Source organism: Rhinatrema bivittatum, chromosome 4, assembly GCF_901001135.1.
Source record: "Rhinatrema bivittatum chromosome 4, aRhiBiv1.1, whole genome shotgun sequence".
In the NCBI taxonomy this organism is placed as follows: domain Eukaryota; kingdom Metazoa; phylum Chordata; class Amphibia; order Gymnophiona; family Rhinatrematidae; genus Rhinatrema; species Rhinatrema bivittatum.
The window spans coordinates 27,268,826-27,284,113 of NC_042618.1; the positions used below are offsets into that span (position 1 = coordinate 27,268,826).

General features: G+C 46.0%; 1 protein-coding gene across 4 annotated transcripts in view; it reads left to right on the forward strand.

Annotated features, from left to right (window-relative positions):
- LOC115089694 (B2 bradykinin receptor-like) overlaps window positions 1–15,288 on the forward strand; it is an 89,104-nt gene that overhangs the window by 48,908 nt on the left and 24,908 nt on the right. For 2 of the 4 annotated variants that reach the window (XM_029597889.1, XM_029597893.1), the window contains exon 2: window positions 12,362–12,440. The exons of 1 other annotated variant lie outside the window; for it this stretch is intronic. The gene's annotated coding sequence lies outside the window, so the exon portion shown is untranslated. Of the gene's footprint in view, window positions 1–1,895; window positions 2,553–12,361; window positions 12,441–15,288 lie in introns of those variants that run through there. One more of the 4 variants, XM_029597891.1, reaches the window with a different exon arrangement.

Here is a 15,288-nt window from a genome sequence, read left to right on the forward strand (position 1 = left end):
CCGGCCGGGGCTGAAGATGTTGCCGAGACAGCGTTCAGAGAGCCTGGGGAGGGATCCCAGTCAAAAGACGATTGCTTTGATAATTTGAAAAATAATTAGAATTAAAGATGGGCCATGATGAAATTTGTCCTACGGGCCAGGAAGCTGCCAACTCATGATTCGTGTGCATTTTTGCAAATGAAGGACTTTGGTCCGGATCATATTTCACGGGGCGATTCAGATTAATAGGGCTTTCATTCAACATGGGACAAACACCTGCAGGGAAAAGAAATGAGAACCAAAGTGAAGTCCCTATCCTAATTCTAATTCAGCCTGCATCACCGGGTGTGTTAAACAGTTCTCACCTCACCTGCTGATTCTGAATTCAGAAGAGCAGTTTTTCTGAGAATGCCGGCAATTGCTCATCTTCCAGTGAAAAAAAAAACCAAAAAAATCACATTATAGGCTCCACTGTTTCAGGCAAAGGTGATCTCTTCAGCACGACTCCCAAACAGCAGGAAGCACTGAGAAGAGTGGAGAGAAGCTTCCGGACTTCAAAGTGGCCAAATGGCAGGGCCTTCTTTTTGACACTGGAATAAATTTTACAAAGCCCAAGCTGAAAGGAGAGCTGACATCTAACAAGCTCTTCAGTTGAATGAGTTACACAGGGGACATATCCCAGGCTTGACCATTTGTAGGATAATCGCTCTTTATTCTCATCAGTTTTTATTGTCCTCATCTTTGGTCCGCCATCATCCCAGGTAGACGAGCATACAAGTTCCCATTTTAAATTGATCACCCATCCCTCCTCACCACCTCCAGGGTCCTACCACCAAGCTTTATAATAACCAAAATGGCCACCAAAATTTGTGAAGCTGCTCTCGAAATATCTGGCTGTCTAGCTCCCATCGCCTTGCTACATGGTCCTGGCCACCACCAACCTGCCCGCGTCGAGACGCACAGTTTCCGTAACATGGCATGCTTGTCGATAAATCCATTGCACGGTACTACGGAAGTGAGCCAACATCTGAAGAAAAGCGTATAAGCAGTCTTGTTATGGGATGTAAATGGAGTTTTGAGTCTGGCCTACTTTTCCTACACAAAGTGGAGATGGTTTTGCAATTGTCTCTTGCATTGACGATACAATTGAATTGTATGAAGAGCGATTGATAGGCTGAAGGCAGCAGGTAGAGTTTGACTCCATGTAGAGGGGATGTTGTCTTGACCTGTCAGCCAGGGGAGGTTGTTCCCATGTAGGCCAACATTTGAAAAACCCTAAAAGGAAGATTTTATGACAGAAAGAGGGGAATATTTAAATGTCTCATTCAAATACCATTAGAGCAAGGACGATTTTTAAGAAGATGGTGAGAAAATCATAACAATTTGTCCAAAATATAGTAACATAGTAAATGACATCAATAAAGATCAAAATGGCTCACACAGTGTCTGCTAGGGGTTTGCTTTCACTTGAAAATGCATCTTGTGAAATTTCCTGTTTTCTTCCATTTTGAACTGAAAACGAAATGAAAGAAAAATAAAATTGTTTGTTTTTTTATTTTGCTTCATTTAAAAAAAAAAAAAAGGCTGCGGTAGCCAGCCCTGGGGTTCCCCCTCCCCCTACCCCTCTCCACTACAAAAATATTGATTCAAACAAAAGAACAAAGTTCCACCGGGCCATTTTCCCATCCCTTTACCCACTCAGGAACTGCCACCCCTCCCCCCCAGCTTATCCACAATCTTAATCATTTTCATAGGGCAGTGTTCCTATCCTCCTCACCCTCCCCACCAGCAGAGGTCCTCATGGTGCTACCCTCTCTACTATGCTAGCCATCTCCTTGATGCTCCCATAATGCACCAGGGCCAGCCCTATTTAACCCTACCTTTCTCACACCTTGGTGCCTCTCCTTTGCACTGACCCACCTTTCCTTCTGCCTTGTCCTGTGGCCCACCATGGTCTTCTGTCTTGTTGTGCTGACTCCTAGACACCCTTGCTTTGTCCTGTAGTTTCCTTGGACTTCTTGCCCAGCCCTATGGACTTCAGGCCTACTAGCCTTGCTCAGAGGCCTGCTTAGGCCTCCTTGTTTGTTTTTTTCCATGGTCTGGTCTTATATGTGCCTTGCTTTGCATTAGTTTCCTGTTAGCCCATGTTTGTAGCTTCCTCGCCCTATTCTTGTGGTCCTGTCCAGTCCTTGTCTTGTCCTGCCCATTTTTCTCTGTGGGTCTCCAGTTCCAGTTCCTGTCTCTAGCTCCTGCCTGTGCCTCTGGTTTCAACTGGTGCCACCAGTTCCAGCTTTGTCTCTGGTGCCTGTTGCCTGTGCCTGTGCCTTGTCTCCAGTGCCTGCCCTGCTTCTGGACTCAGCTTGACTCCAGTTGCAGCCTTAAGTCCTGCCAGCCACCAGAACCTACAGGCTTAACCCAAGGGGGAGGTGGCTGGTCAGGCAGAAGACCCTGTCCGGCATTGCCCTGGACTCTGGCCCTGCTTCTGCTGGGGGAATCCCCGCATCCAGCGGATTCACCTGGTGCTTGGAGAACCAGAGGGGCAGGATTGTCTGCCCCTGAAGATGATTATGATTGTAAGTAAACTAGAGAAGATCCCAAGTGGGTTGGAGTAATGGGGGAAAGGCTGCCGGAACTTTCTTTTAGTTTTTAGGATTGTGATTATTACAGTGGGGGAGGGGAGCCCCGGAGCTGGCTGCTGAACAAAATAAAATGAAACCCCTTGCACACCTCTAATGTCTACCCAGTTGAGTTTCTTCTAATTTGGGCATACAAATTCCATATGCAACTCAACACCACTTTAAGTGCACTTCTTTAACAAGGAGAGTTGGCAACCTTTGGCTCTTATTGGATAGGCCAGGATGGCTAGATCCCAGCGAGCTTTAATCATCAGTTTCCACTGTTAGCAGTTAGAGCCTGTGTGTGCACCCTGAGCTTTCCATCCCACAGGTCCTCAATAAATAGGACATGGTGGTGAAGGCCTCACACAAGAAGAGCATAGAAAGCAGGAAAAAGAGAGATTGCAGTAGGAACATATCAGAGCGCATGAGAATATGTCAGGAAGACATTGTCCCCCTCTTCTGTTACATTCTTGGTACCTCTTGTAATGATCATTCCTGAAACATATTGCCATCTTCTTTTGTGCTTGGATATATTTGATATGCAATTGGACAGGTGGGCTGCCTGGATGGGCCATGTGGTCTTTTTCTGCCGTCATGTTTCTATGTGGAAACGCTGCATACACCCCATAGCTATGATGGATGTCTGTTTCTGGAGTAATACAGATTAGTTTGGCTCTGGAGTTGAAATGCATGGGAAAACCATGAGTGATTTTTTTTTTGTTGTTGTTGTTGTTTGGGTGTTTTTTGTCCCATAGCGTGAGTTTGGTTTTGTCAAGCAAAGCTAGCTCGGGTTCTTTGTCCTATATCACAGGCTGTGCCTTTCCATTTTGAGAGATTTCTCCCCTCTCCTCTCTATGTTTCACCCTTTGGAACTTACCTGCTCTCTACAGGGGACAATTGGCAGTAGCCTGTGTACAATTGGCAGTAGCCTGTGCTATTGCAAAGCCAGCGGGTACTTTTTTTTTGTAACCGCGGACCTTGTAGCCAAATGTCCCAGGGAAAAAGCACGGGTAGTTTCCATTTGAAAACTGTGGTAAGCTCCCATTTGCTTTGCACCCTGTATTATCTGTGCTTTTGGCAGGACGAGGGTAAAGCGCAACACGTTTGAGATTTCAAATGTACATGTATTGTTTACTGTCTAAGTATACACTTCCCTCCGGAACGCCTGATCTTAATCTGGTTAAAAGTGTGCACATGAAAGCCTGTGCGTGCTCTTAGTCCTGCCGAGAGAGAGACTATTCTCATCTGGGACACTCTAATCAGATAGCTACTTGAAAAGTACTCTCTCTGTTATGTTTGCCCTTTGCTCGGATGAGCTCAGCTTCACTTGCACTAGCATTAATTCTTACTCACATCAGATTAATCCTATTAAAGTTTAGTAATCTTTGTCCTAGAGCCGGATCACTAGGAGGGGAGAATCCTTATTGTTTGAGCTGAATGCATCATGGATGTGAAATTTTTAGCTGTGCAAAATGTTGAGCACAGAGGGGCCGATGCAATATCGGGTGCTGAGCTCAGCTCGCCATTAAACGCATGATTGGACGTGTGTTTTGGATGTGCTAGACATATGCCCAATGCAATATCAGGATTAGCGCGTCCAAAACGCGCATCCATATTGCGCATAGCTAATAGCGCTCATCACATGCAAATGCCATGTTAATGAGGCTGTTAGCTAGTACCTCCCTGATGTAAAAAAAAAAAAAAGTGCACCCGACGCACACATTTTAACCCTCAAAAATTAACGCCAGTGTTTTGAGGTACCCCAAGCCATGCTCAGAAAAGCAATAAATACAGCTTTCCTGTGGTTCCTCCTACTTAATATTGTTGTGATACTAAGCAAGAGGAACCACAGAAAGCTGCAACATGAAAAACAAAATCTTGATGGCGGTCAGGTTAGGAAAAGGGAAGCTCAGTTTACGAGCATCCGTTTTCCTAACCCGGGTTGAGTGTCCATTTTCCTTAGCTGCGCACAGCTACTTCTCCTGGGCACTCGATGCCATGGACGCGCTAGGGATGTGCAATTTATCCATTGCGTGTCCCTTTTAGCGCTGCAGCTCATTGGAGCACTACATCAAGCGCCCAAGAGAGGGGATGTGCGTGTGTTAAAAAAAAACATGTGTCCAACCTGGATGCACATTTTTTTTTTTGCACGCATTATATTGCATTGGCCCCAGAGTGACTTGCCATGCGGAGAGCTGAATTTCCCCGAAGATCCTGTTTGCAGCATGAGAAAGAATGCCAGAAAATGAATATCTCCAGCTATTCATCCTTTAATGCAGCTCAGGAATTCTGCAAATTTGAGGCCAGTGTAGGGTTCCATTTTAAAGCGATGAAAATCAAATAAATACAGTAGTTGCCTTAAAGAGGACATTTTGCTGTCTGCTAATAGTGTAATCATGTTTCCTAACTTCAAGCAAAATTCTAAGAGTTAACATACATGTATAGACGACAATATTATTATTGGACGCCAATGCAGAAAGGTGCGTTCAGGCCAGCGCACAGATTTGCCTGCGTTTCAACACTCGTTTTGGGAGCGTAAACCTTACTGCTGATGCAGCAAGGAGTTTTACGCTCACAAAATGTGTGCTCTAAAATGAGAGCAGTGCTCAGCACCCTTGTATGGAAATCCCGTGCAAATGGGGGCATTAAGCAGTACTCCCCGATGCAGAGACGTGCGCTGGCCAAACGTGGGATTTCTCTGTGCTGGAAACTTAACTCCTGGGTCAGAAATGGAGTCAAGTTTCCAGTGCTACTTAAAACCCTCTAAAATGGACAAAAAAAAAAAAAAAGGGTGTACTTTTCAGGTAATGGGACTGTCAGGGACGCCCTGCATTGTTCTGTTAGGGACATCACCCCCACCCCCATTCCTGAGTTAAAATGTGTGTTTGGCACATGCTCAACACAGATTTTACACTCAACATGCGATTTTAAACTCCCAATGCATTTGCATAGCATTAGCTTTAAAACATTTTTCTCTGGGCGTTAAAAATGTGCATTGAAATCAAGCGCATGATTTGTTAATGCCCAGATTACTGCATTGGCCTGAGAGTGCGCTGGATGGGTTTTCAGGCTTCCCTCTTTATGGGTTTTTCTGTACCCGGGGAGCCTGCTCCTAGCAACACCTTGGTTTCAATCCAGGCCTGTCTCCTGTGCACTAAGAAAGATAGAAATCCTGGCCTTTCTTTACACATATTAAGTTTCTCTGTAACGTTGGGTAGTTCTAGTCTCTACCTTGATATAGGTTTATCATATTTCCAGTGAGAAAGAAGGCATAACGTTAGCACAAGCTACTGGATTTAAGGATTTATCAAATCATTTTTAAAAGACAAGCATAACTGTGAGTGTCTGCAGGAGCAGTGAACTGTTTGATAACGCCAAATGTAAGGCTTCTTCCAAAACCTCAGTGACGTTAAAAGGTTTGGAGGCTCATGTGGAAAGTCCCTGGTTCGATCCCCGAATCTGGAGTTCCACTCCCTGGGTCGGGCTGCGGATGAGGATCCTGTGGAGGGCAGCATTCACAGTTCACCGGTGGAAAGAGGGTTGTGAATCGCCGCTTATGGGTGATATTGAGTGTTCGAATTTGGGATCCATGATGCCGGAGTTCTGGTTCTCTGGCCTAGGACCATCGCTGCAACACAGTGACCAGACCAAGTGTACTGGGGCAGAGGGGTAAGGATGTAAAATAGGAGAAAAGTCCTTAGGTAATTTACAAATGAAGGCTCCTGGCACCAGATCCCAGGAGCCATGATCAAAGGAGCAGGAGGAATCTGTTGGGTGAAAAACGTGTGTGAGACATAAACATTATAGTGAAACAGTGCTAGGTTTTTCCAGAGCAAAATCATAACTTCAGGTTTTCAGGTTTTTCTAGAGCAAGCTCTGGACCTTTAGGTTTCTCATTTAGGTAGGATTTTCATGGGGGTTTATAACTTTTATCCTGGCTTTTGGAAATAAGGTATTTCTTTCAAAAATTAGCTTTTTCTTTTTAACTATGGATACTTCTTACAAATGGCTTTTTGTCAGGATCTAGAACATTATAAGTAAATTTGGGATCAAATTTCCTCAGAAATATTAGGAGGTATAGATGAATACGGTATTTCAATGGAAAACTACCAAGCCTAACACAATTTCAGCTTTTTAATTCTGACTTTTTATTTTCAGTTGTCAGGGTGATAGTAATGCTTATATCTGGGAAGCTCCTACATAACCAGCCCCACCAACTGTAATGTATTTATGTTACAATTGGTTTTGGAGCCCTTTTTTATTTAATGGGTTCATTGCATATTTTGGGATCATCATCCCTTCTCTTGAGATCTTTTTATAATGAAACCAGATATAGAAAGGGGAAAAGTTGTGGGTTTTACTAGTGGAGCTGTCAAACTGAATCCTCTTTTCAATAGGAGGGGGGGAAATGTTTGGTTTTGTTTTGCTTCATTTTTTCGTTTCGGGTGTTCTTTTATAATTCGTGTTATGGTTCATTTAATATCTAATTCGTTTCATTTCATTTACGCAAATGAAAAACACATAGGGAGGGGAACTTTTCAAACAATCAGCATAAGGAAGCTGGCAAAAAAACGCTCATAAGTTACGCCAGTTTTCCAAGTGGACTTAATCGTATAAGCACACTTGGAAAACGATCCCACCGGAACCACCAAGCACGCACGCACGCACAAATTCATCCTGAAAGGTTACGCACATCCTGACACATTTTATAAAGCATGCAGGCAAATCCAAACCCGGCCCCAGCTTTGCCCCCAGAAACGCCTCCGCTCAGGTCAGGTAAACATAAACATAGGCATCGCTCTTGCGGGTAACCTTACCCGCATATCGAGCAGGAAATGTTATAAAAGGACGTTTCAGCATGTAAGACACTGTTTTATACACAGCGGTCCCTTTTGAAAATCACCTCAGAAATGTAAAAAAAGAAAGAGAGAAAAATTTGCCCCTTCACCTCTCCCCTGGTGCCAAAACAGTGAAAGTAACACATTACACACCCTGGGCCTTCCCGATTAGCATCCCAGGCCCCAATGTCTCTTATCCCTTTACTGGGATCTGCGAAGTAGAAAGGGGGCAGGAACAATCCCCAAGTCACTCCTGCCCCCTCGAGTCCTGGCTTGAAAATGGCGCCGGCATTATGTTGTACGGACTCGGAGCCGGCTGGTGCTATTTCCAAACCAGGTCTTGGTGGGGCAGGAGCGACCTGGGGATTGGCTTCTGCCCATTTCTACTTCGCAGAAGACCCCAGGAAGAGGTTCACAGACCTCTTGAATGGGTCTCATGGGGGGAGGGAAGAACTGAGAGCAGAGTTAATTTTCCTATATTGGCCACCCTCAGTTTTGTTTTGTTTTTGTTTTTTTTTAATTGACTTTCCCAAAGAAAAGTCAATGAGAAAAAAATAATTTTATAGGGTTTTTCCCATTTCATTTTTAAACAAAATGAAACGCCGGGTGCTTAGTTGCGTTTTTCATTTTGTTAAAAAAGGAATGCACATCCTCATGTTTGAAAAGTGCATAACGCTGATTGCTGAGCTCTTTGTCCAGGCCTGTGACTTAAATCTTGTGGAAATGTTTACTCTAGTTAGACAGCACCACAAATACCTACTTTCTAACTGACCTACTGCTTAACCTATGCATCAGGAAATTGTGCACAGCAGTAGTGCAAACATGGCACAATTGCTTTCTCTAAGGGGTGACTCCCTTTCATAAGGGAAAACATCCTGCAAAATTATGTCAATTGCTCAAGGTAAAAAAAACCACATACAATTCTTTAGGGAATTTGACCAATTCCTTCACCATGACTCAAAGACTGCCAGGAGCAGGCCACAGGAACTTTAAACCAAGATCTAAAAATATAAAATGCATGTTTTATGATTAAGTAATACTAATGATCTTGAAGCAGCAAGACACAGGGCCAGCCGAGTGGCTCAGTGACAAGTGCTGGGTTCAATATTCTGGGGAGGGCTGGGGAGGGCGCAGAGGCCGAGGGCTACGTTCACACTTCCTGTTATCGCACCTCGGTGATATCTAAGCGTCCAGTCTTAGAACATAAGAGGTGCCTTGCTGGGTCAGAGCAAGGAGCCATCGAGCCCAGCACCCTGCCAGGTTGGATCACTGGGAGGCAGCCGGCAGATCCCAGTCCTTGTTGCCAGCTCTTCCTGGCTGATAATGCTTAATGGACCTTTCCTCCAGGAACTTGTCTAAACCCCCTTTTAAATCATATTACGTTAGACCACGTCCTTCGGCAACAAATTCCACAGCTTGATTACACGTTCAGCGAAAAATTATTCCTCCAATTTGTTTTAAATCCGCTACCTGTTGGTTTCATGGAGTGTCTCCTAGTCTTAAGTTAATAACTGTTTAAGAGGGTGAATAACCGTTCCCTATGTAACCCCGCCTTCTGGTAATCCCTTAGCACTGATAGGGCCATAAAGTAATTTATGTTCTTGTGGAGGGTCAAGGCTAGGTTGCACTCTTTCACACAGACTCACTCCCCAGGGCCAGGTTCTTTTACTGATGGGGGGAGGGCAACTCCTCCAGGGCCCCAGGTGACAGCGGAGATAACTGCTCTTTTTCCTGGGAGAGGTCTGCCTTTTTTTGTCCCTTCTTATGGATGTGAGTGCCACATAAACAACGCAGGAGGCTCTGGGCGAGTGTCCAAAAATAGCTTTACTGAAGGCATCTGCCGACAGGTAACTGGCACAGTTCATACCAGTTCTTTTCCCACAGACGGCTGCTACATTTCTCACCCTCTGTACCTGTGCAAGGGTCTCTCTTTCTTTTCCCAGGGCGAGGGACACCCTCACCATCCAGGGCTAGGATAAGTGAGGATCCCGAGTGGGCAGGGGTGTCCTGACCTGGGTGGAAAAAGCCCCCTCTAAACTGGATAGGAAGTCGGAATAACAAAATCTCTGCACAAAAAAACCCCACAGATTTCTCTCTCCTGGGGATGAAGGCTCCAACTGGGAGTCCTCAGATGTAACTTGTTAGTGATCTTACTCACGGTTAGCCGATGTCTCGCGCTCTCTCTCTCTTAATCTCTTTTAACTTTTCTTGGATCCCACGATGGAAGGGATCCACTTGGAAAGTGCAGCTCTTGATACCCTGGAAGGACAGGAAGAAAAGGCAAGAAAAACTCTTCCTCCCAGTGTCCTTTGCTCCAAAACCGATTCAAAACACCAGAAGATGTTGCAAGGGGTCACCACCATTTCTCCGCTTCCTGAAAAGGTCACGGTGGGGCAAGTCTTCCTTACTCAGGGACCCCCAAGAAGAGAGTTCCCCGAGACCTCTCCCTGAACCCAAAACCCTGGGGTTTCACGGTCTTCTTACAAGGAAAATGTCCAAAAATCCCCAAAGCAACCCCAAAACCGACCAAGTGGCCAGGGAGTGGACCACAAGGCGGCTTCACGACCTATCCCAAGAGCTACAGGCAGACGGTACCTGAGCCCAAGGACAAGCCTCAAAATCCAACTCGGGCTAAGCTCCAGTACTTCCCCCCCTGACTCACAAACCAAACTGCACTGCCCCCAGAGCTCTCAGGAAATACCTGCTTCTATTCTTTCCCAGGGGGATGGCCATCCCAGCTCCCTCAAAGGCTACACTCTCACTTACTATACTACTGAAAGACGTTCATCCAGGGCTTAATGGTACTGTGCCTGGGGGAGAGGTTGGGGGCCATTACACCTGTTTTCTTGTTCTACCCCACTCATGACTTTATAATCCTCTATCATATCCCCTCTTGTCATCAGTTCTTCAATCAGACGAGCCTAACCTGTTTAACCTTCCTGCAGAAGAGTCCATGTTAGCTGCCTTCTGGAGAGAGAGCTGTAGTCCATGGCCCCTGGCTGAGGACCGTCGATGCTCCTGGCTGGGCCAAGTTGGGAGACATATTAAAGGGGAAAACAAATACTCAGGTAGTTACGAATGAAGGTTTGTAGCCGTATAGCCCAGTAGACGCCGGTTCCAATTGAATTGGAAGCCAGAAGCAGCAGAAGGAAACTAGCGGGTCAAAAAAGTCCAGCAGGCAAGGCGGCTTTGAAGGGTTACCGCCAAGTAGTGCTGTGGGTGGGGAGGGCACTGTTTCTGGGTTTGCACAGGGCGCCACCGGTGCTAAAAAGTTGGCCCCCACCATGCAGGACAAATCTTACTCATGCCAGTATGTGTGAGTATTTTATTTCCAGTCCTGTTCTGGACACTATCACACTCGCTACGTCAATAATTTGTTGCCGCACTGCGCTGATGGTCCTTTCCTGATTTCTGTATGTAGAATTTAGCAGCGAAGGTTTCCATCGGCCTGTTCCTTGTAGAGCACGCTCTGCCCTCCATGCTATTATCAGGGTCAGTAAGTAAATCATAGCCATCCAAGACCTCACAGGAGGCAAATGAGGGGCAGGAACAGTGCGCTGATGTCCTGCAGTCCTCTGCTGTTTCACTGATGACATTGTTTGTGCTGCAATCTGCCCTTCATTAGGACAAAGTGCCTGTATGTCACGTGAAGCTTAACCCTGATATTCCATTACCAGGTGAACAATTGCTCAGCAATGCACCTTCACGTAATACTTCCGAGTAATACGAAAGTTATCGCTGTAGATATTGTCATAGTGAGAAAAACAGGACCAGCAAATAATCAACCAAAAGGATCAGCAGAGATAGATCTAGAAAGCCATAGACCCCAAGCATCCCCCCTCCTGCCATGATGATGTACTGTTCTAAAACGTGTAATATGGCTATCGTGCTCTGATAACCTACTGACATATTCAGGATGTGTTGATTGGTTGCTATTGCACGGGGTATACAGTACCTCTAAAAGTGTTCAAATTATGCAAATTTCTGATACCCAAAATTCAAGAAAAGTAATGCTCTTCTGTTTATGTAGATGTTTATTCCTCCTGTACAAGTTATGCAAGGTTTCCTTGGCGTTTGCTTCAGTTTGAGAACTGAGATGAGTGATCACTGGCAAAGCACCCTGGCCCTTGGTTAGAACCAAATTGATAACACAAGCGAGGTTACTCTTGGTCTTTTGTAACTGCCAACTTTGCCTGCGCTTGCCAGCAAAATGTTCTCCAAGTCCCTTTATCTAAATAACTAATGAATAGGGTCCTGAAGGTAGCCTGAGAATATTGTGCAAGACATAGAAACTATCCATGTAAATAAAATCTAATGAGCATGGATCAGGAATTTTAATCTCTTAATATCTTATGCCTTGTACAGAAGAGTGAAGAGTCTGTTCAGCTTTATCTGCCGCAAAACCACTTAGGTCTTGCCCTTCAGGATGCAGCTTAATGATTGCCGGAATGACTGCACTATACTTAGGACAAATGGCTTAGCCTTTCTCTTTGTTTAATGTTCTAACTAAAGGAGCCCATCAAAACATTTCACTGAGTATTTAGTGGTTAACACAAGTAGTCCGTATTTATCAACTCACTACTTGTGACTGGGTCATCTAAATATAGAAACACAATTAGTCTAAATGATGTTCTACTTTCTGGATTTTACCCAGTCCACCTGCTCTCCTTAGCGCTGGCTCGCTCAGGGAAGGCAGCTGAGAAAGACCGTATGGCTAGCTGGCTGCTCACAGGCTACCGGATGTAAATGACTGGAGCGAGTAGAGCGCTTAGGATGACCTCTGTAACGTCTTTGCCCATCTCTGGCAGAATACAATTTGTGAAACCTGTTCTCTTAGACTGATCAGGATCTTTCATCCTGCTGAAGCACGCGTTGGCGAGTCGAATAAGATCATCAGCTCATACGACATCTCTTTTTGTTGCCCAGCTTCAGAGACTGCCGAGTTGTTTGTGAGTTGGTGCACGGATTCGGGCCGTGGAGGGACAGGACTCGCCTGTAGGACCAGGTAGGTGCTCATTCTCCCACCAAAATCAGCCCCACGCAAGATGATGTGTTCCAAACAAAGGATAACGTTTACTGAATGCAATCTATAGTTTAGCAGGCACAAAAAATAGAAACCGTTCAGCATATAAGACTGGAAAGGGGATCCCTTCTAGTTATTCTTCAAGGTATCTTCTCCTTTTGAAACCTCTGGAAACCAGGAAAATCCTCTCCTCCCGCACAGAGAATGATAATACTCTATCTGATGGGTGTCCCAGCTCCTCGCAAAACCTTCCCTTCTTCCTTCAACCTTGGAATCCGGCACTCCTCTCGGATCTGGACCCAGCGGGGGACCCAGAGAACCTCCTTCCAGCTTAGACGAGGAGCTCCGTGAAAGGCACAACTCCTAGTCGCCTCACTTTAGCTCCCTTTGATGTCAGACTCCTCATATTCCCAGCCGCTCACTGCCTTTTTGGTTGGGGTGGCCATGCAAATGGACCCCCAACTCTGCCCCTTACATTCACAATTAATGTCATCCTCTGGTACACACATCCTTCACGCAAACCATATAAAGTATAATTGCAACAACCTTCCTCTGCTTCTCCGTCCTGCCCCACCTCCTCCTCTCACTCGGGTCCCCTTCCTCTTTTCTGCTGCTCCCACTCCACTCGCTCTCTTTCTCCTTCCTGTCTCCATCATTACTCACCTCTCACAAGAAAAACCAATGTGGTGGGGGACGGGGGGGGGGGGGGGAGGGAGAAAGGAGGGACTAAGGGGAGATGGCAGGGAGGGAGAGCAAGAGGGAGTGGAGATACAGAGAGAAGAGGAGCTGAAGGGAGAGGAGGGGATGGGGAGAGAGATGGGGTGCTGGGAAGGGAGAGGAGAGGGCTGGGAATGGAGGAAAGCTTGTTATCCCCAACATAATACCCCCCCCCAAAAAAAAAAAGTGACCAGGCTTCTTTTCTGTCCCCTCAACCCCCTCCCTCTTTCTTTCTGCCTCAGTTCTCTCCTCTACTTCCTGTCCTCTCCTCTCCCCAATTTAGCCCCCCACCTCTCTCCCCATCCCCCTTCAGCCCCTTTTCTTCCTCTGTTCCCACCCCCTTTTCTCTCTCCACCACCCTGTCCTTTTTTCCCTGCCCCACTCTCCCTTCAGCATCCCTCCTCCACCTCTCTCACCCCGTCTCTTCTTCTCCCTGCTCCCACCCTTCCCCCCTCCTCTTTCGCTCCCTCTCCCTCCTACCTGCACCTCTTCCTGTCCTCCAGCCCCCCTGCCGTGCTCCCATCTCTGCCACTTCTCCCCATTCTCTGTCTACCATCTGCTTACCTACTGGTGATGTGACTCCCCCCTGTCCCCGGAGTGTACGGCTGGGGGCAGCAGAGGCAGCAGTACAGCAGCAAGGAAGGTGGGTCCCTTGGCAGCACAGAAGGGAGGTCCAACAGTGGCGGTAGAAGCAAGGGAGAAGAGATCCAGCAGTCACGTCGGCAAGAGAAGGCAGGTCCACGGAGCCAAGGGAAGGGAAGGGAGAGCGGGTCTGGCGGTGGCGGGACGGGAAGGCAGATTTGGCAGTAAAGAGAGCGTAGAATGTTCTCTATTAAGCCTTAAGACGTAACTTCTGCCCTGAGCAAACTGCACAGAAGGGGGAGCTCTCAAACGAGTTTTCTTCCCATTAGGTAGCAGGGGGGGGGGGGGGCGAGAGAAGGGACTAGCACTTTTTGGCTTGCTGACCCAAATTTTGGTGGGGCCATGGCCCCTGCAGCCCACCCTGTTCCAACATAATATGCACTGAGTAACCTAAATAAACCTCATCGCCGACTCACACTTTAGAGGTCACGCCTCCGCGACCTCTTCTTCCTTGGATGATCCCATTGCTGGAATTTTCCTCATTTTGAAGTTTAGTGAGGCCTAGTTAGCCTGCCCTACACCAAATAGCCAGATGAAGTCTTCATACAGATGTAGTCTAATGTTTTCTCAGCCCCGACTGTAAACTTCACAGATTAATTAAAATGAGTGTCAAGAATTCGTAGCAAATAGTAACAATTAAGCGTATAACATGTACATGGAATCCCAACGTATTACCCAATATCTGAACTAACTCCTACTTTTCTGGCTACTAACTGATTTCTCAGAAAGAAGCCTAAAATTAGTAAATTACTGGTTGTGCCAGCCGGTCAATGCATGCTCGCGCAAACATTAATTTGCAGTTATTAGATTTTAATCTTTCCTTTTAGTGTTTTATTCTCAAATTTTAATGGTTCTGTCTAGACTTATTTACCACAGTCCTCAGTCAAAGCAATCATTAAAGGAAGGAAGGAACACGCTCAATCACATTTACCAAAACCTTGCATAGAAATTGGATTTTAAGTAGAAGCCCAAAAGTTCAGGAGCTCCTTCCTTGGTTTTCTTCAGGAGGAAATGAAAGCTGCACCAATTTACATCCATCTATCCATGTGCCAAATCCCCGACTTCAGTCCCTCTGTTCATCTCCAGTAAGCCTCATATTATGTATTTGTATTTATTCTCCCCATTTCAAACAAATGCTCATCCCTAGCATCAAGTAAAAATATAAACATGAAATAAATGGGTAAAATGCAAGAAATGATACCATTTTCTTTTCATTTGTGAACTTCCAAAACGAATGGAGGGTGCCCACAAATAAAACAAAAATTGTTGGTTTCATGTGTTTATTTCCCATTGAAAAGTGCTGCAGTGAGACCAATAAGGACAGCAACCAAGAAATTCCTGAGTGAGGTAGTAACCAGGACAGAGCTGAGGCAGGAGAAGAGGGCAAGTAGATAAGGCGGAGGATCAACCAAGGTGAAGCTGCCCTGTTCCTGATGATACATCTGGGGGCCTTGCTACCATTCAGCCTGGC